General features: G+C 39.9%; 1 protein-coding gene across 5 annotated transcripts in view; it reads left to right on the forward strand.

The window, feature by feature from the left end:
- The window catches only part of ELOVL6 (ELOVL fatty acid elongase 6), a 139,062-nt gene that overhangs the window by 57,575 nt on the left and 62,957 nt on the right, over positions 1–18,530 (forward strand). Inside the window, exon 1 of one of the 5 annotated variants that reach the window (XM_072755480.1) lies at positions 13,441–13,667. The exons of the other annotated variants lie outside the window; for them this stretch is intronic. The gene's annotated coding sequence lies outside the window, so the exon portion shown is untranslated. Of the gene's footprint in view, positions 1–13,440; positions 13,668–18,530 lie in introns of those variants that run through there. 5 annotated transcript variants of the gene reach the window in all.

Below are 18,530 nucleotides of genomic sequence, written 5' to 3' on the forward strand. Positions count from 1 at the left end.
TTTTTTTCAGTGGGTAAAAATAATGTTCAATGTGGATATTGGGTGCAGCTGGTATAATTAGAGATCACTGGCAGATCCTACAAGAATTAGTTATTCTGGGTAAATAAGAAAATATTCATAAACTGATTCGAAGACTACATCTCTAGTCTTTAATTCAGTATGAGGAAGTGCTGATTGCTCCTGATTTAGACGACTGTATCTGTCAGTCAACAGAATACATAATCAGTCCTAGCTTTTGTTGATAGAGCAGCAAACTGTATGACAACTCTACATTTCTTTTTTTTTTTTTAAGATTTTATTTATTTATTCATGAGAGATCCAGAGAGAGGCAGAGACACAGGCAGAGGGAGAAGCAGGCTCCCTGTGGGGAGCCCCATGCAGGACTCAATCCCAGGACCCTGGGATCACACCCTGAGCCGAAGGCAGATGGTTAACCACTGAGCCACCCAGGCGTCCCACATCCACATCGTATAAAGGAGTGTCCTGGATTCTACTTTCCAGGTCTGTTAGTGAATATCAGTGAAACGAAAGGCTTCACATTTTTAGCCTTGAATTCAAGGCCTTCTACTATTCTTTCCCCAGGCTCCTTCTTCTGCCCTATTTCCCATATCGTCCCTTTCAGACATGGAACGCATTAGCCAAACTGAGATAATCCTCATTCTCTGGACAAACATCCTCTAGGCCTTGTTTTATGCCATTCCTTCATTCTGGAATGTTCTGTTCCTGCCCTCCACCATTCCCTGTCCTGCCATTGTGCCAGTCCTACCAAACAAAGGCCTTGTTCTCTTATAGCCTGAAATAATTCCTCCATCGGCTGATTTAACATTGTTTTGTTAATAATTTTATTATGACTGACCATGTTCTTCCATGTGTGAGAATTCCTACTAGTTAGGAGAATCTGGAGGCAGGAAATGGTTGAATGCGTTTATCTCTCACTATGCTTAGCATGGTGCTCGGCAGCTGGTAGGTCTCAGTGATGGAGTACTGAGAAATAATGTATTGCAGGGATCAGAACAAGATAGCAGTCATGTAGTCAAATAAATTCTCCGTAATCATTTCAAACGTTTATTCCCACATATTTCTATTCAGTGTATGAGAGGCCTTCCCTGATCAGCATACTGATGAAGCCCTGTCACTCCTGTGCTTTGTTTTTGTATATAATGCGTATTGTTAGCACATTGGTGGGGAGTCTTGGTTCCTTGTTAGTTTGTTTCCCACTGCAATGTAGGTTTCATGAGCTCAAGGACTTCATCCATGTATGTATGTATGTATGTATGTATGTGTTTTTCCTTCTCCACCCAGGGCTTTATCTGTTTTTTTAGTTTTTTAAAAAATCTTATTTATTTACTTACTTATTTATAGTGAGGGGAGGGGTCCAAAGGGAGAGGGAGAGAGAGAATCTCAAGCAGATTGCGCAGACTGGTCGGGGGAGCCCAGAGCCCAGAGTCCATTGTGGAACAGACCCCATGGCCCTGAGATCATAACCTGAACTGAAACCAAGAGTTGGTCACTCAACTGGCTGAGCCACCCAGGTGCTCCAGGACTTCATATTTTTAACAACACTTATATCTTTAGTAAGAACTCATTAAGGATTTTCTCAACAAGTGAATGGATCAATGAAATAATAAGATTTACTCTCTTCAAGTGTTACAATGTTGTAAGTTCTATCTAATTTTCTAAAGGTATGTAAAAAAAAAAGATATTAGAAACAGGCTTTCTAATAACTGTTATTTGGTGTTTTTATTTATTAAAAAAAATTTTTAAGGGTTTTATTTTATCATGAGAGACCCACAGAGAGGGGCAGAGACATAGGTGGAGGGAGAAGCAGACTCCCTGCCAGAACCTGATGCAGTACTTGATCTCAGGATCCCCCAGGATCACAGCCTGAGCCAAAGGCAGATGCTCAACCACAGAGCCACTCAGGTGCTCCTTATTTGGGAGTGTTGAGAGGCTGTAGCCTTACAATAGTATCAGTCAAACTCTGGGTCTCTAGACACTGCCCCAAGAAGAGCATCTGTTTCTTAAAATTACTCAAAAACCTTAACCTCTAAAACTCCCAAATAAGGGGCACCTGGGTGGCTAATTGTTTACTTCTATCCCAAGATGTTTTGGAAGGCAGCAGAATCCCCATATGATGCGTGTCCAGGCTAACTGGGAGGAGTCCATGCTGTAAGACCGAAAAAAACACCACATGAGCAGGGCCTATGGTGGATCCATGTGTGCTAAATGTGTATGTGACTGATTCAAACATGCCTTCCTTATTGAGGAGCAGACAGTCATGAAAGCGTTGAAGGCACATGCACAGAGTCAGAAAGCTGAATAAAGAAATGGAACCTTTGTTGGGTAATAAAAAATCAAAAGTCTTGTTCTTTCTTTTTTTTTTTAAAGACATTTAATCAGTGCTAAGTAATTATGAGATAAGGTTTATATGAAGTGTAATCAGAGCCCAGAAATATTTTAGTCTCATTTGGTGTTTTTCTTTCTTGCCTTAATTTTCTTCTTTCAATACCAAAAGAACCTATTGGGAAATAATTACTTCTCTTCAGCCTAGGACTCTGCTTCCTAAATAGATGTCAGGGGTTCAAAAAAGGGGTAAAAAAACAAGCACCAGGATGCCTTGCCTTTTCTTCCCAGGCTTCTGGGATCCTCTCTGCATACAAATTCCATACCTGTTCACATCTTAACACAGGGTAACATTCGTAAGGAAATGGAAATGCTTCCACTATGCTTTCAGAGTAGGATAAAAACTTGCATTGAGGTTTGAGGTTTGTCTGCACAACACCGAGCACTCAGGGGGCTTTGGTAAATATTTGTTGAAGAAATGAATGACCCATTCATAGTGGAGGCTCTGATAGGCACTGCGGGTCACAATGGAACACTCTCCATTATCAGTACTTACATGACTTGATTGCTCTGTGACACTTGACTTTCTCCTTTCTTTAACATTTTTTCCATAACACTCCTTGGTCTTCTTTTTACCTTTGTCTCCTCTTATGCTTTCCTGCATGTTTCTTTTCCTCTTCTCCCCCGCCTCCCAGTTAGGCCCCACCATGACCTTCAGAGTATTTCCCTTGGGTGACCTCATTCATGTCCATGACTTCAGCCACCACCATCCAGACATGGATGACTTCCAATAGGTATCTTCATTCAGCCCAGACATTTCTAAGTTCCATACCCTATAAATCTCTTTCAATCTCTATAGAAAGTCCTATATTGCTGTTAACTATTTTTATTAGTAAACACTGAAATTCTACTTCTTCTTTACTCCCCACTCACCAAACTAAGCCAGCTACTGAGTTGGACAAACCAGAAACCTAAGATTGATCTGTTCCTCTCTTTTGCCTCTCTCCCCACATTAAGTTAGTTAAGACCTCTGTTCTCCCTCCTTGTTGAACTCATTTCAGTAAACATTACTCTGATGGGTTATCATCTTCCACCAGTATAGGCATCTTTTCTGTTTGTCTTCACCAGTATAGGCATCTTTTCTTGATGAGAAGCGGGGTTGCCTGGCCTCTCCATCAGGTTACCTTCCTCCCAGTGCCCTCCGTATAACTGCTGCCTGGCAGGTTTTCTTAAAATTGAATCTAACTCTGCCTCTCCTGCTTCAACCCTGAGTGGTCTCCTATGCCTTCAGGATAAAAAGTTAAATTCAAGACAGTACCCCATCCTTTTTTTTTTTAGATTGTTTATTCATGACAGACTGATAGAGAAAAGCAGAAACATAGGCAGAGGGAGAAGCAGGCTCCTTATGAGGAGCCCAGTGTAGGACTCGATCCCAGGACCCCAGGATCACGACCTAAGCTAAAGGCAGACGCTCAACTACTGAGCAGCCCAGGTGCCCCAATAGTACTTCATCTTAATTCAGCAACCTCATTCCCTACTCCTGTATCCTGTGCTGATCCAAGCTCCCCATGCTTGTCCCCACCATACTTCCTCCCATTCTCTAGTTGTTCTACTACCCCTTTAAAACTGGTTATTTCTGTGGGAGAATTGCTCTTTTGCCCTCCTTTTGATGCCTTCTCCTATCTTCTTCATGCCTCTTTGGATGTTTAAAATGCATTGTAAAATTGTTAACTTGTCTATCTCACTAGAGGAAGGTGTTTGGGATTTGTGTCCCCAGCACCTAGAATGATCTAGACCAGTGCTTCTCAAAATGGGGTTCACAAGAACCTCCTATATCATATAGCTGTCACTAACATTCATTTTTTTTTTATGATAGTCACACACAGAGAGAGAGAGAGAGAGAGGCAGAGACACAGGCAGAGGGAGAAGCAGGCTCCATGCACCAGGAGCCCGACGCGGGATTCGATCCCGGGTCTCCAGGATCGCGCCCTGGGCCAAAGGCAGGCGCTAAACCACTGCGCCACCCAGGGATCCCAACATTCATATTTTTGGGTCCTCCTCACCATTATAGGATCTAGAGAATTAGAGTTTCTGGCTTTTTAAATAGACTCCCCAGGTAGTTTTTGTAATTATGTATTCAATACTTTTGAACAAACAAATCAGCTGGAGATTTTGATCTTATCATTTTATTCACATACACTGTAGTAAGTTGGATTTGTAGCTGATAATTCTATACTCATCATGTTGTAAAAGGTAACTTAATTCTCTAGAGAAGAGATTGCTTATATGTCTTAAAATGAATTAGGGATTTGGAACCCCTCTGGCCAGTTTTAATCAGTACAAACAAACAATCTGAATAATCCCGATTTAAAAATAATTCAGACAACTCTAGATTAAGCAGTTTAAACTATTCCAGTTCTTTTGGTGAATGTCTTGCCTCAGGGCTTTGGAACTGAATTTCTCTCCATGCAAATTGGAATCAGTAAGTACCTAGTGACAAGTGGTTTGCAGGGCTTTGAAAATCACTGTGGCAGATTTTTATGAGTGATTCATCATTTTCAATTCAATGTCCGAGGTAAAGACCCTACACATAATATGAGAGTTAATTATTTTGAAGACTTTCTTAACTATAAAAGATTCTGTTACAAAGAAAACGGAAGAACAGTGCCACCAGGGCTTCTATAGGTAAGTGGGAGTAAGAAATCTCTAATGATCCTTATACTGTGTTAAACTCACATGCTATCTCCTTGAACAGAAATAGGTGCTTCCCTGTGTTGATATGCATTTAAATACCAATATAAATGTATACTTGTGCACAAATACAAATTTGTCTTTGGTAGCCTACAATGATTTATAGTCTCGTGCGTATAAACAAGTCTAAAAATCTGAATCCAGCCAAACAGGTTGTACATTTGAATAAATACAGCTGTTGCAACCTTGAGCCCACATGATATGTTTGCTTAAAGTGAACTGTTCAATTCCCGATGACTGACACTTGATGAGCATGTGCAGTACTTATTATTGTGCAACTTTAATTTGTCTAAAATTGTCTACAAAATATTGTCCCTTCTGTTTTTCTGGGAAGTTACTTTCCCTTGGATCCCTGTGTTGCTTCAGCTTTAGCATCAGTGATGTAGTTTTGGAAATGTAGGTAAGGTTTGGTGGGGTGAAGTCCGGAGCCAAGGGCCAAGAAAGAATTCTGCAAAATTGTGGTTTTATTAAAGCACAGGGACGGAAGTCCTAGGCACGAGCTGCCATTACAGCCAGCTGCTCCCTGCTGCCGGGGAATTATCAGGAACAACTGAGTATGTACTTTGGGGTTGGGGGAAGTAAAGATAAAGAGAAGTTCTAAAAGGATTTTCATATGCTAAAGAAGACACAGGATGCCAGGGGCCTTCCTAGCTATTGTCAAACCAAGGTTGTTTTTTCCCTCTAACAGAGTATTAACATGAAGACAGTTGGGGGCTTCCTGTGAGGAACTTTATACTCTTGTCTGCCTCAAGTGCTTGTCAATTGGCTGCGGGTTAGGAGGACATTTAATGTTATCTGCATTCCTTTCTGCCTGTATTTCCCTCATCACCGGGACTTGGTCATTTTAAACACATGATCAGTCAAGCTCAACTAAATAAAATAATTGTCGCCAAAATGGCCAGCAAGTATGTGGAGAATTTTCTGCATTTTGTTTTCCTGCTGTTTTTTGGTAATAAACACAACTCCCGTGGGTCAGGTAGCTCCGTGTCTTATAGGCGGCCATACCATAACCATGATAACATTTAGGTTTTGCAGGTAATGGCTTTCTGGTTCTCATCCATGTTATCAAATGAGCACAGAATTCCAAGTACTGTCAATAGCAACTGAGCTTGGTACATTATAGGGGCACCTGAGTGGCACAGTCTGTTAAGAGTCTGCCTTCTGCTCAGGTCATGACCTTGGGGTCCTGGGCTCCAGTGCCTCAGGCTCCCTGCTCAGTGGGGAGTCTGCTTCTTCCTCTCTCCCCTCCACTCATTGTCTCTCTCTCTTTCTCTCAAATAAATAAAATCTTTTTTTAAAGAAGAAGAACTTGGTACATTTTATTCAGAGAAGTTTAAATAGAAGTTGAGGTTGTACAGAGGGTGTTGCGCTGGAAAGAACAGACAATGAACAAATAGAACCTTAATTAAGTAGGGGGATTTTCTCTTTTCATTCCACAAAAGTCTAGAGACTTTTACACAATGTAGAATTGATAAGAGCCCAGTGATGCTCTCAGGAAACCAAGCTCCGTTCATCTTTCTAAGCTACCACCTGTCTTTCTCTTGGCTACAAGATGGCTACTACCACCAGAAGTCAGGACTGTGACTAGGTAGGAGAGAGAACCAGAAACCTGTACTTTCAAAAGACTGGTTTTACCTTTAAGTCCTGGATATAAAATCTTGGTGACTCAGTCACGTGCTTTATTTATCCTCATCAGTGTAGCCTTTCCTAGATCTCCAAGAATGTATTGCAGGTAAGCTGAGAACTTTCCTTTACAAGTTCTGTCTTGTTGACTGGAAACATGGATGAATGTTCTCTTAGTCTTGAAACTAACATTGCATACCGGTGGCTGACACGTGACGGGAGGGAGCATAATTTTCCATCTAACAACATGATAAGCACCAAACCAATGCGGGAAATACTATACTTTGCTATATGCCCTACGCTCAGCTCAGCAGAGAAATGTTTGAATGAAGTCTTTTGCAGAAGGCGCCTGGCTCACTTCGTACTCCTGTGCACGGAACATTTGACTAATATGATTGGTCACTGTGAAATGACTCCCCAACAGGGGATGTGTACAGTGGGGAAGTTCTGTAACCACATTGTTCGTGCCTGCCCTTCCCTTGTCTAAAACCTATGCCACTCCACGGGCGTCTGGATGGCTCAGATGGTTAAGTGTCAGCCTTCAGCTCAGGTCAAGATTCCTGGGTCTTGGGATCCAGCCCTGCTTGGTGGTGTGTGTGTTTGGGGGTGGGGGAGGGGGCTGCTCAGCGGGGAGTCTGCTTCTCCCTTTGCCTGCTCCTGTGCACGCTCTCTCTCTCAAATAAGTAAATAAAATCTTTAAATAAATGAAACCTATGCCACTCCCTTACTCAGGACTTACTCAAGCTCCTGACTTTTTTTTTTTAAATCAATGAGGAATCTATATATCACAAATAAAAGCACATTGACCTCCTTCACTGAATCTCTTCAATAGCATCCCATTGGTTTTAGGATTACAAAGAAACTTTTTAACATGATCTATAAGAACCCTCATGGTCTTGCTTCCACCTCTTTCTTGGACTTATAGCTCAACGGTTTCCATCCTACTCTGGATTTCAAGGTTGAGCACACTAAATTTTGAATACTTGTTTGTGCTTTTTCTTTTTTGTCTCTGGCTCTTTGCCCATATTGTTTCAACTCACCTACTCATCCTGTCCAATCAGAGTTAGACTACATCCTTCTTCTTCTTCTTAGAATATTTCCTTATTTTCTATTCTCCACTTTTTCATGTACTTGCATATTAGATACTCCAAAAAGATGTTAAAGTTTTGAGGGAGCAGGGGAATATGTCTGTTTTGTTAGGTCTACTCAATACCTTGTACATAGTTAGTACTTAATTACTTGTTGAAAATATTTGTTGAATAGCAGTATGAAAGAATGAACCAATCAGAATTCTCCTTTCTCTGAGCCCAGATAAACTCTCAGTAATACTGATTCAGCAAAGCCAAAAGGCTTTGCAAATTTTTGTTAATTAGGAGGTAAGTAAATATCTTTGATCTCTGTTATTAAACTCTCATCCTTAAAGCAATTCCTGGAAAATTAAATCTTTTACCTGAAGTAGCTCATTACTTATGAAGAAAAATAAATATGTTATTCCTAGGTTTCAGTTTTAAGAGCCAAGGAATTTTAGACTAGTTCAGTGGTTTTGTTAAATTTCACATAAATGAGAAGCTTCAGAAGCTTAGTGAGACACAGACTTAACCTTCTCATAATCAAAGTACCAGGACAGACAACTTAAGTGCAATGTCCTGTCTGTGTTGCTAATGCAGAGCACAAGAGATTGTCTACCACTTTTCCATTCCTTTTGTTTTCCTCCTGTCAATGTCTTTTTCCAGTTGTAATACACTGATTTTTTTTTGTAAATAGGATATTAGCCAGAAGTTTTTTGATTGTAGGATAGAATTGATTTTGCCATGTATTATAGTTGTGTTATCTCTGAGATAGGAAATTGAAGAATCCAGAGGGGTTTGGGATGGTGGCTGACGATTCACAGCTAAATAATTGTGATCTTGAAGTTCAGCCTCAAGTGTAAAAATCTCCTAAGAGTCATGTTTAACTACAGACTTTCGGAGTTACCCTTTCTTAGTTCAGGCTGCTATCACAGAATACCACAGACTGAGTTGCTTAAATAACTGAATTTTTTCTTACAATTCTGGTGGTTGGGAAGTCCCAGATCCAAGTGCTGGCAGATTCATTGTCTGATACAAACACGTAGCTACCTTCTCTTTTTGACCTCACGTGGAGACTCCTTGGGCCTCTTTTATAAGTGCACAAACTCCATTCAGAAGAGCTCTGCCCTCATGATCTAATCACCTCCCAGAGGCCTCACCTCCTACCGCTATCACATTGGAGGTTAGATTGCTACATGAATTCTGAGGGGGACACAAATGTTCAGACTATAGCACTCTTCTACCTTCAGAAGGTCTGAGGTGAAATCTGCAGTCTTAACAAGCACCCTAGGGGATTCTGAGGCACGGGGTTAGTGGGCCACACTGAGAAACATTTAAGGTTAGCTGGTGAAAACGTTTAGTTAGAAAATGTGAACTGGCAGATAGATGTTAGAGGACCAACACCTGTGAATCCTCCTATACTGTTTTTTTTCTTTTTCTTTTTTAAGGATTTTATTTATTAATAGGAGACCCACAGAGAGAGCCAGAGACACAAGCAGAGGGAGAAGTAGGCTTCCTGCAGGGAGCCCGATATGGGAACTCGACCCCAGGACCCCAGGAAATAACTGAATTTTTGATGCCCTGAGCCGAAAGCAGACCCTTCACCACTGAGCCACCCAGGTGTCCCTCTTACACTGTTTCTATAGCCATGGCACCAGCGAGCAGTTAAAAGGTTGGAGAAAATGGTCATCTAATTTTCCACCACCCACATGTAACACTTCCTTGGCAGGGCTCCAGAGAACCACCAAGGGGCCAGCATTGAGTTACTAATTTGTCATTAATGGGAATTCCAAACTTGGTTCCCTTTTTTGATGCCAGCATCCCTCCCCTAAACTCCAGCTAGGATCTGACATCTTTTGTTTAAGACTGGTCAGTGGGTGGTGGGGGCGGGGGGGTGCGGGTGTCTGTGCCTGCATGGCCCAGGTGGTTGAGCATCCCCCCGATTCTTGATTTCAGCTCAGGTCATGATCTTGGAATTGTGAGATCCGAGCCCTGGGTTGGGCTTTGGGCTCAGCATGGAGTCTGCTTGGGATTCTCTCTCTCCTTCTCCTGCCCTTCCCCCAACTCATGCACACACATCCTGTCTCTCTCTCTCTCTCAAATAAATAGGTCTTTAAAAAAAGACTAGTCCCTGGGGCCAGTTTATCTCAGTCTAATTCTCACTCCCAATCTCTCTGTCTTCACTCAAATTAAAACTTACATTTTTTTACTTTCTATTATCAAAGTAGTAAATATACCATCTTTGTAAATCTATGTTGCATAAACACAAGCAGAAAATAAAAATTACCCACAAACCTAGCATCTCAGAGTATCTCTATAATTTAGAAAATTAGTTTTTATTCTCTCCTTTCTTTATTTTTTTTTTCTCTTTTTTTTTCTCCTTTCTTTATATTGAGGTAGTTTTGGCCTTTTGCTTGCAAATGGAGATATCTGAGTTTTGTACGATTGTGAAGATATTTTTTGTGACATCAGAATGGATAAACTAGGAAGATGTAGAAAGAGATTCTTTATTAAACAATTTAGTCTGGACTTTAAAGAAACTATTTTTCTTTAATTCTATTTTAATTCCAGTATAGTTAACATACAGTATTAGTTTCAGGTATACAAGTCTCTATTATTCAGTGCTCGTCATGATAAGGATGCTCTTAATCCTCTCCACCTATTTCACCCATTCCCCCCATCCACCTTCCCTCCCTTTGTTCTCTGTGGTTAAGAGTCTGTTTTTTGGTTTTTGTCTTTTTTTCCTTTGTTCATCCGTTTTGTTTCTTCCACATGTGAGTGAAATCATGGTATTTGTCTTTCTCTCACTGTCTTGTTTTGCTAAGCATTATACTCTAGGTCCATCCATGTTGTTGTAAATGACAAGATGTCATTTTTTTAAAGCTGAATAATACGACGTGGTGTGTGTGTGTGTGTGTGTGTGTGTGTGTGTACCACATTTTCTTTGTTCATCTATTAATGGACACTTGGGCTGTTTCCATAATGTGGTGATTGTAAATAATGCTGCAATAAATATAGGGGTGCGCATATCCTTTCTGACTAATATTTTCATATTCTTTGGCTAAATACCCAGTAGTGTGTTTGCTGCATTATAGGGGTAGGTCTATTTTTAAATTTTTGATGAATCTCTACAGTTTTCCACAGTGGCTGTACTAGTTTGCATCCCCACCAACAGTTGCACAAGGGTTCCTTTTTCTCCACATCCTTACCAAGTTGGTGTTCCTTGTGTTGATTTTAGCCATTCTGACAGGTGTGAGGTGATATCTCATTGTGGTTTTGATTTGCATTTCCCTGAGGATGAGTGATATTGAGCATTTCCCTGAGGATGAGTGATATTGAGCATCTTTTCTTGTGTCTGTTGATTATCATATGTCTTCTTTGGAGAAATGTCTGTTCGTGTCTTCTGCCCGAAAAGAAATATTATCTTCAAGGTGTTTATGTTTCTACTTTATGATAACTTTATGATAACTTCCTAAAACTATTGGTTGAAATGCAAAACTTTACCTCAATTCACTTAAGTCTTGCAGTAAAAGGCCTAATTTTTTTTTTATTGGAAGTAGACAGTTGTTACAGTATATGTATATTTTAAATTAGTTCCTTTTTTAGTCTAAAAGTTGTATTTTACTCATTTTCATTTGCCTTTTTTATAAAATATAAAGTTCTGATTTCCGCATTACCATTAGACTGTGCTCCTAAATAAGTATATTTAGAGAAATACACATTAAAAAGTCACTTGTGTCCTACACTCCCCTGCTGACTCAGGAAGAAAATGGAAAACCTATTTCCTTGTCCTTGTCAAGAATTATTATCTCTCTTTCGCAATTTGGACCTAAAACCAGTTTGCCAGTGAAGCAGAATTAATGTGCTTGTAGAAAATCAAATTTTGTCTCTAGTTCATAAATAATCCTGCTAAATTCTTGAAGAACCAGCCTTTGCTTTTGTATACTCAAGTTTAGGTTTGCAAGAGGAAATCCTGAAAGAACAGCACACACCTTCTTTATAAGAAAGATAAAAATAAATTTATTGCTAGTGTCCAACTACTTTTAGATCTATCTTAATTCAAGACCCTGCCATGGTACTTTATAGTCTTCTATCTACAGACTGTCTTAACTTCTTTTACAAGAGGTTTTATCAGAAATTCAAAACTTCTGGAATTACTTTTTTTTTAAGATTTTATTTATTTATTCATGAGAGACACAGAGAAAGAGAGGCAGAGACGCAGGTAGAGGGAAAAGCAGGCTCCTTGCAGGGAGCCCGATGCAGGACTCGATCCCGGGTCCCCAGGATCACACACTGGGCTGAAGGCGGTGCTAAACCGCTGAGCCACCCGGGCTGCCCAGTTCTGGAATTTCTTAGTAACTCAGATTTCTAATTATCCCCCGAATAAGAATACTTCTACAAATTAATAAACTTTATAAAAACCATAGTCTAGGGGCGCGGGGTGGGGGTGACTGGGTGACGGGCACTGAGGTGGGCACTTGACGGGATGAGCACTGGGTGTTATTCTATATGTTGGCAAATTGAACACCAATAAAAAGTAAATTTATAAAAAGAAAAAAAGAAAAAAAAACATAGTCTAGGTACTTTCATGCTCATTAGTCTTGAATGACATTTATGAATATGCAAACAGTTGTACTGACATGAAAATTTACTGGAAAAAGCAGAATTATTGCTCAGATGCACACTTATAGACACATTCTCAAGGGATATTTTTAGATACTGAGTTTTCCAAAGACAAAATTGGCACCATCTGCTAAATTCACTCATTGGAGATAGTTCTTGCCCTGGCGAGTTCTCTTTGCCTCACACACCGTTTCTCACAGTGTTCCACTCACTCATTCCCTTAAAGCTATTTGCTCCAGTTCACCTCACTGTGTCTACCTTGGCTCTCCTATTTTAAATTCCCATCTAGCCCTGACTCCCTACCTTACTTTCCCTTTACACTGCATAACTTTTTCTTCTTCCTATTGTATTGATAATCTTCTAACACACCATATTATTTATCGCCTGTCTTCAGACTTGAACCTCCATGAGAGTCAGCTTTTTTTGTCTGTTTTGCTCACTGATGTATTCCTGGAACCTAGAATTGCACTTGGCACACAGTAAGTGCTCAATTAATGCCCTCTCAGTGAATAATTAGGAATTCTGACTGGAATTGGAAAAGAATATAGAAAATTAATTTTTCTACCTGACTATTGGTGCTGTCAAAACTCACAACTTTTCTTATTTGGGCCAGCTCTGGAGACTAGACATGAGTTTTCAGTGAAATAGGCCATATAAATTTTTCAGTGACTATATGATATAAACTGTTGGATTCAGTCAGCTTATCCCCTGGAATTCATCAATTTAACCGGAAAAAGGAGTCATGGTTTTCGTGTCATTTAGGTAATGCTTTTGTTTTATCATATATAGTTATGGATGAAAATTCTTGATCATGCTGCCCATGTCAGACCAGGCTTCCTTTGCCTATAGTTATACCTACGTTACATTATTGACGGTTTTATACACTGAAACACTTCAAAAGGACGTAGACACTATGAGCTTAACTGGAAGACAGATTTAACTCCAGAAATAGAGATTAGAGTTTTGGCATCACATACCACTCTTTTTTTTTTTGAAGATTTTATTTATTTTTCATGAGAGACAGAGAGAGAGAGAGAGAGGCAGAGACACAGGCAGAGGGAGAAGCAGGCTCCATGCAGGGAGCCCGATGTGGGACTCGATCCTGGGACTCCAGATCACACCCTGGGCTGAAGGCGGCACTAAACCGCTGAGCCACCTGGGCTGCCCCATCACATACCACTCTTGAGATAAAAACTTCCTGTTGGCACTACTTGCTGCTGAGAACTGCCACACAGATCTCTCTACCCCATGGCCGTTTAGGTAAGTGAAGTTCTAGTGCTGCTGCAGAGCTGAGTTTAGCTCTTGTTGCCCACTTCTCTGCCCCAGATAACCAGTAGGAGCTAAATGAGGAAACTGAGAAGAGCACTTTCCTAATTTTGGCGCTTTTGACTTATACTTAAATTCTCTTGGAGGTTCTCTTTTCCTGTAAAGGTCTAAGGGAAGTCATGGGCAAGAGGCAGTACTAGAAGTTGAAAACCAATCACCTAGGATCATCAGCTATTGTTAGCCCAACCTGCAAGGTGCACCTCAGTTCAGGTAGCTGAGGATCGTTCAGGTTCACTAGTGGCAGATGTGTGGCACTGGGCAGATTTTGGGCAATAGCTGGTCTGGAATCATCAGATAGTGCATATCTGTATCCTGCAGATGCCCTTTGAATGTCTGCTGACATCAGTGTCAGTTTTACAAATCTGGGTTACATCAAACCTTCACCTTGCTGCTGGGTTTGCTTTTCACTCTCACCTCCAAGGCAGAGAGCAATGACCTCACAACACTATTGACCTCTCCACTCACCTAGTTGCATGGCCAACCTGATCTCCCTCAGACTTGCTACAGTCAACATTTTTTAAGTTGTGAAAAGAAGGACCAAGGTACAACATTAACGTCCTAACATTCCATGGGCCTTTTAACTGCAGCGTAAATCAGCCAAATGGTTACATTTAATTCCTGTCTTTATTGATACCTGAGTAATTAAATGACTATAAACAGACCATTTTTTTCCTCCCTCTGTATAAGGTCAGAAAAAAAAGAGTATCTACCCATAACATTTTAATTTTCATTTTACTTTGGAAATATGTAATTTAGAAGACTCTTTTATAGCCATTTTGGTTACTACTCTTTAATAGACTGCTTTTAGCTGGTTCAGCTAGCTTTTAGCTCAGTTCAAGAGTTACTTGTGGGTGCCATCTAAGGAACTTCCATCCTGCATCCTGTTTACAAGTTTTCATGAGATTAAAGTGTTTAAATTATTGTTTCACACTGTTAACTTCTCTCCATATTCAAGCTGAGATATCAAGTTGACTTGTGTTCATAAAAGCTCTTGTTTACTTATAAACCTAAATCGGGCTATTTTGCTTTTTTATTGCTTTTTGAAGTACACAAATGGGCAGTATCATTCACAGGACTGCTGCTGTCATGTGTAACCTTAAAGTGACAATAAACAAACAACTTGAAATGTCTGTGGCCATGAAGACCCAATTAGCCTGATTTTGCATTTGATTCTATTCTTATGTCTTTTTTTTCCTTGATAATAAGCAGTAGCATTAAGTATCATGTACTGAGTACCTACAATGCATCAGATGCTGCCAAGTCCAGTATTTGGTGATTTACAATAAGCCTGAGAACAAAATTATTTTCATGGTTTTTTTCCATGAGGACATTGAGACAGATAAAATTTGTAATTTATGTAAGATCAAGATCACAATATGTGATAGCCAGGATTGAAATCCATTTTTTTTTTTTAAAGATTTTATTTATTTATTCATGAGAGGCCCAGAGAGAGAGAGAGAGAGAGGCAGAGACACAGGCAGAGGGAGAAGCAGGCTCCATGCAGGAAGCCCGACGTGGGACTCGATCCTGGGTCTCCAGGATCACACCCCGGGCTGCAGGCGGCTCCAAACCGTTCCGCTACCGGGGCTATCCGAAATCCATATCTTTTTTACTCCAGTTGGTGTGATAGTGGGTGACTGCTATATCATCTTCCAATAAGACTGCAGAAGTATGAGGAATAAAACCTGTGTAATTTTATATAGTATACATGCAACCACCATCATAATGCTTGGTTTATTTGTTCCCATTTTGTTCTTTTAGAAATAAAAACACATTTTTTTATCATTTAGTTTTATTTATAAAATCCTCAGTTCTCATTATTAAACTAGTAGGAAAAAACTTCAGTACATAATAAATTGGAAAAAAAGCATACTTAACCCTGATACCCAGTAATAACTCCTATAAATTGGGGGTGGGGGCATTCTTTCAATTTGTAATTACCCTACATTTTGCTTTTTTCCTCCCATAGTTATTAAAATTATATACACTTTGCATAATTCTAATGGCTGTATAATAGTCTTTTGAATGAATATACTACAGTATATCCCTGACTTTTAGAGATTTAGTCTACTTTTTTTCACTGTTGTACTCTAGTCATTTTCTTGCTTTTACCATATTTATTATTGGCTTTAGTGAGATTCCTTGAAGTGGAATTGCAAGATTAAAAGATATGAGTGTTTTAAAGTTTTTGATAAGTTTTTCCCAGAGATAGGTCATTTTACCTTCCCGTCCACCAGCAAAAGCTAGGAGTCAGTGGAAGGTCTCCTGAATCAGGTATTCTATTGTATTACCTCTTTCTTTACTTGTTGATAGACATCAAATGGTATCTTAGAGGTTTCTTTGGTTATAGAACGATCCTGATGAGAACAAACATGTTTTATTTAGAATTGTAAAATTATAGATGTTTTGTGGTCATTGTTTTGATTTCAGATTAAGCTTGGCCCTTTACAGAATTTGTCTTGAAATGTGTTGGTGAATTACAGATTCTATTGATGGCAGATGAGGGAATAGTTATCAGGTGGAAAGTGATGCTGTCACAGTACCAGTCTCATTTCATACCTGTCTATTTTGTCTTTTGCTTACTTTATACGAACAATTACATTGAGAAAGCAACACATCAGTCTCTGCCCAGCAAGAACTAAAGAAATTAGCTAGTACTTTCCCAACATTCCTGAGCCATGCTTGATACAGTATGCTACTCTAGGAGCAGCATGACTCTCGGTAGGAACATAATCATATTTCCAAAGAAAGATTTTCTGGGTTTTTTTTGTTGTTGTGTTTTTTCAAAGTAGAGTTGAATTCAGATTAATTTGTTAGGGTTCTTTCAGCTTCCAAAGGAAAAAAAAAGTTAGAATTTTTACAGTGGGGACTTAGAATCAAGTGGATATGAAACATAAATTCATAGATGACTTGAGCATTGGTTATCCTTTTTTTTTTTTTTAAACATTTTTTTTAATCTTTATTTATTTATGATAGTCACAGAGAGAGAGAAAGAGGCAGAGACATAGGCAGAGGGAGAAGCAGGCTCCATGCACCGGGAGCCCGATGTGGGATTCGATCCCGGGTCTCCAGGATCGCGCCCTGGGCCAAAGGCAGGCGCCAAACCGCTGCGCCACCCAGGGATCCCGAGCATTGGTTATCCTATTTAGTCTTTCAGTTATATCTTTTTTCTATTCCCTTAAAGTGTTTACAAAATTTAAGATTTAAAAAATACCCAGCATATCATACATCCATTCGGATGTCAGGAGCCCACTTAAGGCCAACACAGATATAGAAGGCCTTGGGCACTACAAAGTTGAGAAGGACACTCTTTTTATACTTCAGGATTACAGACCTGTAAACTTAAAGACTATAGACCTGAAATATAAAGAGATAAGTGCTGATATTAGGTATGCAGAAGGTGTATAGAAAGCACAGTGATGATGAAGGATGAGTAATCAACTTGACATAGAAGCAGTCAGGGAATATCTTCCCAGAAAATGATGATGAGGGGAAGGGCATTCAGGGTATGTGTAAATGCAAGGTGGGGCAAAAGTGTGATGTCTTTTGAAAATCACAGTGTGGCTATAACATAGGATGTCCCTGGAAGACTTAGAAGACACTATTTCAGAGTAGATGTGTAAAATCGTTTGAATCATTTAAAAGCATTTGGAGACAGTCTGAGAGATGAAATCAAATCTGCTAAAATGCTTAGAGAGCCTCTAACCCACTGTGTGACATTAATGACATTTCTATTCAAATAGACAAGGTGGTTGGAAAATATAAAGTACTTGTCTTTGTACAATTTAATGTTTATACTTTCTATATATATAGTTGTATACATGTGTTGTCAATTTTTCAGTACAGATTTTGGGACCTGAACGCATAGGAACATTGCATGTCCATTTGGACAGCTGGAACTCCAGGAAAAGGTCTAAGTGGAAAGACTAAAGGCAGAAAATTGTGTGATGTGCCAAAAATCTTCCAGTGTGTCCAGCCATTAAGTCATCAAGGGCAAGTGGCTGTCAGCAGACAGAACAGTAGGTAAACATGCAGACTAGAGAAGAAGTAGTCAGCTTCTAGCATGGGATGACTCTGAGGGAAGCATTCACTGGGGACTTGGACCCGATAAGCAGGGGTACTGTTTATTTTCCTCAAGCTCTGTCTCCCTGTTAAAATCAATCACCTATGAATATGATTCATTTTTTATTTTTTATTTTTTTAAAGATTTTATTTATTTATGCATGAGAGACCTAGAAAAAGAGAGAGAGGCAGAGACACAGGCAGAGGGAGAAGAAGCAGGCTCCATGCAGGGAGCCCGACATGGGACTCGATCTTGGGTCTCCAGGATCCCACCCTGGGCTGAAGGTGGCGCTAAACCGCTGAGTCACCAGGGGCTGCCCATGAATATGATTTAAAGAAAGACATGCTTTCGTAGAGAAAAAGTGAATTTCAAGTGTGCGTAATAATTTACATTTTTTAAAATGATTTATTTATTTATTCGTGAGAGACAGAGAGAGAGAGAGAGAGCAAGAGAGAGAGAGAGACGCAGAGACATAAGCAGAGGGAGAATCAGACTCCATGCAGGGAGCCTGACTCCGGACCTGATCCCAGATCCTGGGATCATGACCCGAGCGAAAGGCAAACACCCAATCACTGAGCCACCCAGGCGGCCCTAATAATTTACATTTTTGAATGTGGGAAGGAGCAATGAGATGTGAGAGCAAGCTGGAAAAAGTGATGATAAACACCACTACTGTTGAAAGGACCAACTGAGAAGCAGCATATGTTCTAGAATGCCAATATAATGTAGTGGTT

This window comes from Vulpes vulpes, chromosome 4 (genome assembly GCF_048418805.1).
Source record: "Vulpes vulpes isolate BD-2025 chromosome 4, VulVul3, whole genome shotgun sequence".
NCBI classification, from domain to species: domain Eukaryota; kingdom Metazoa; phylum Chordata; class Mammalia; order Carnivora; family Canidae; genus Vulpes; species Vulpes vulpes.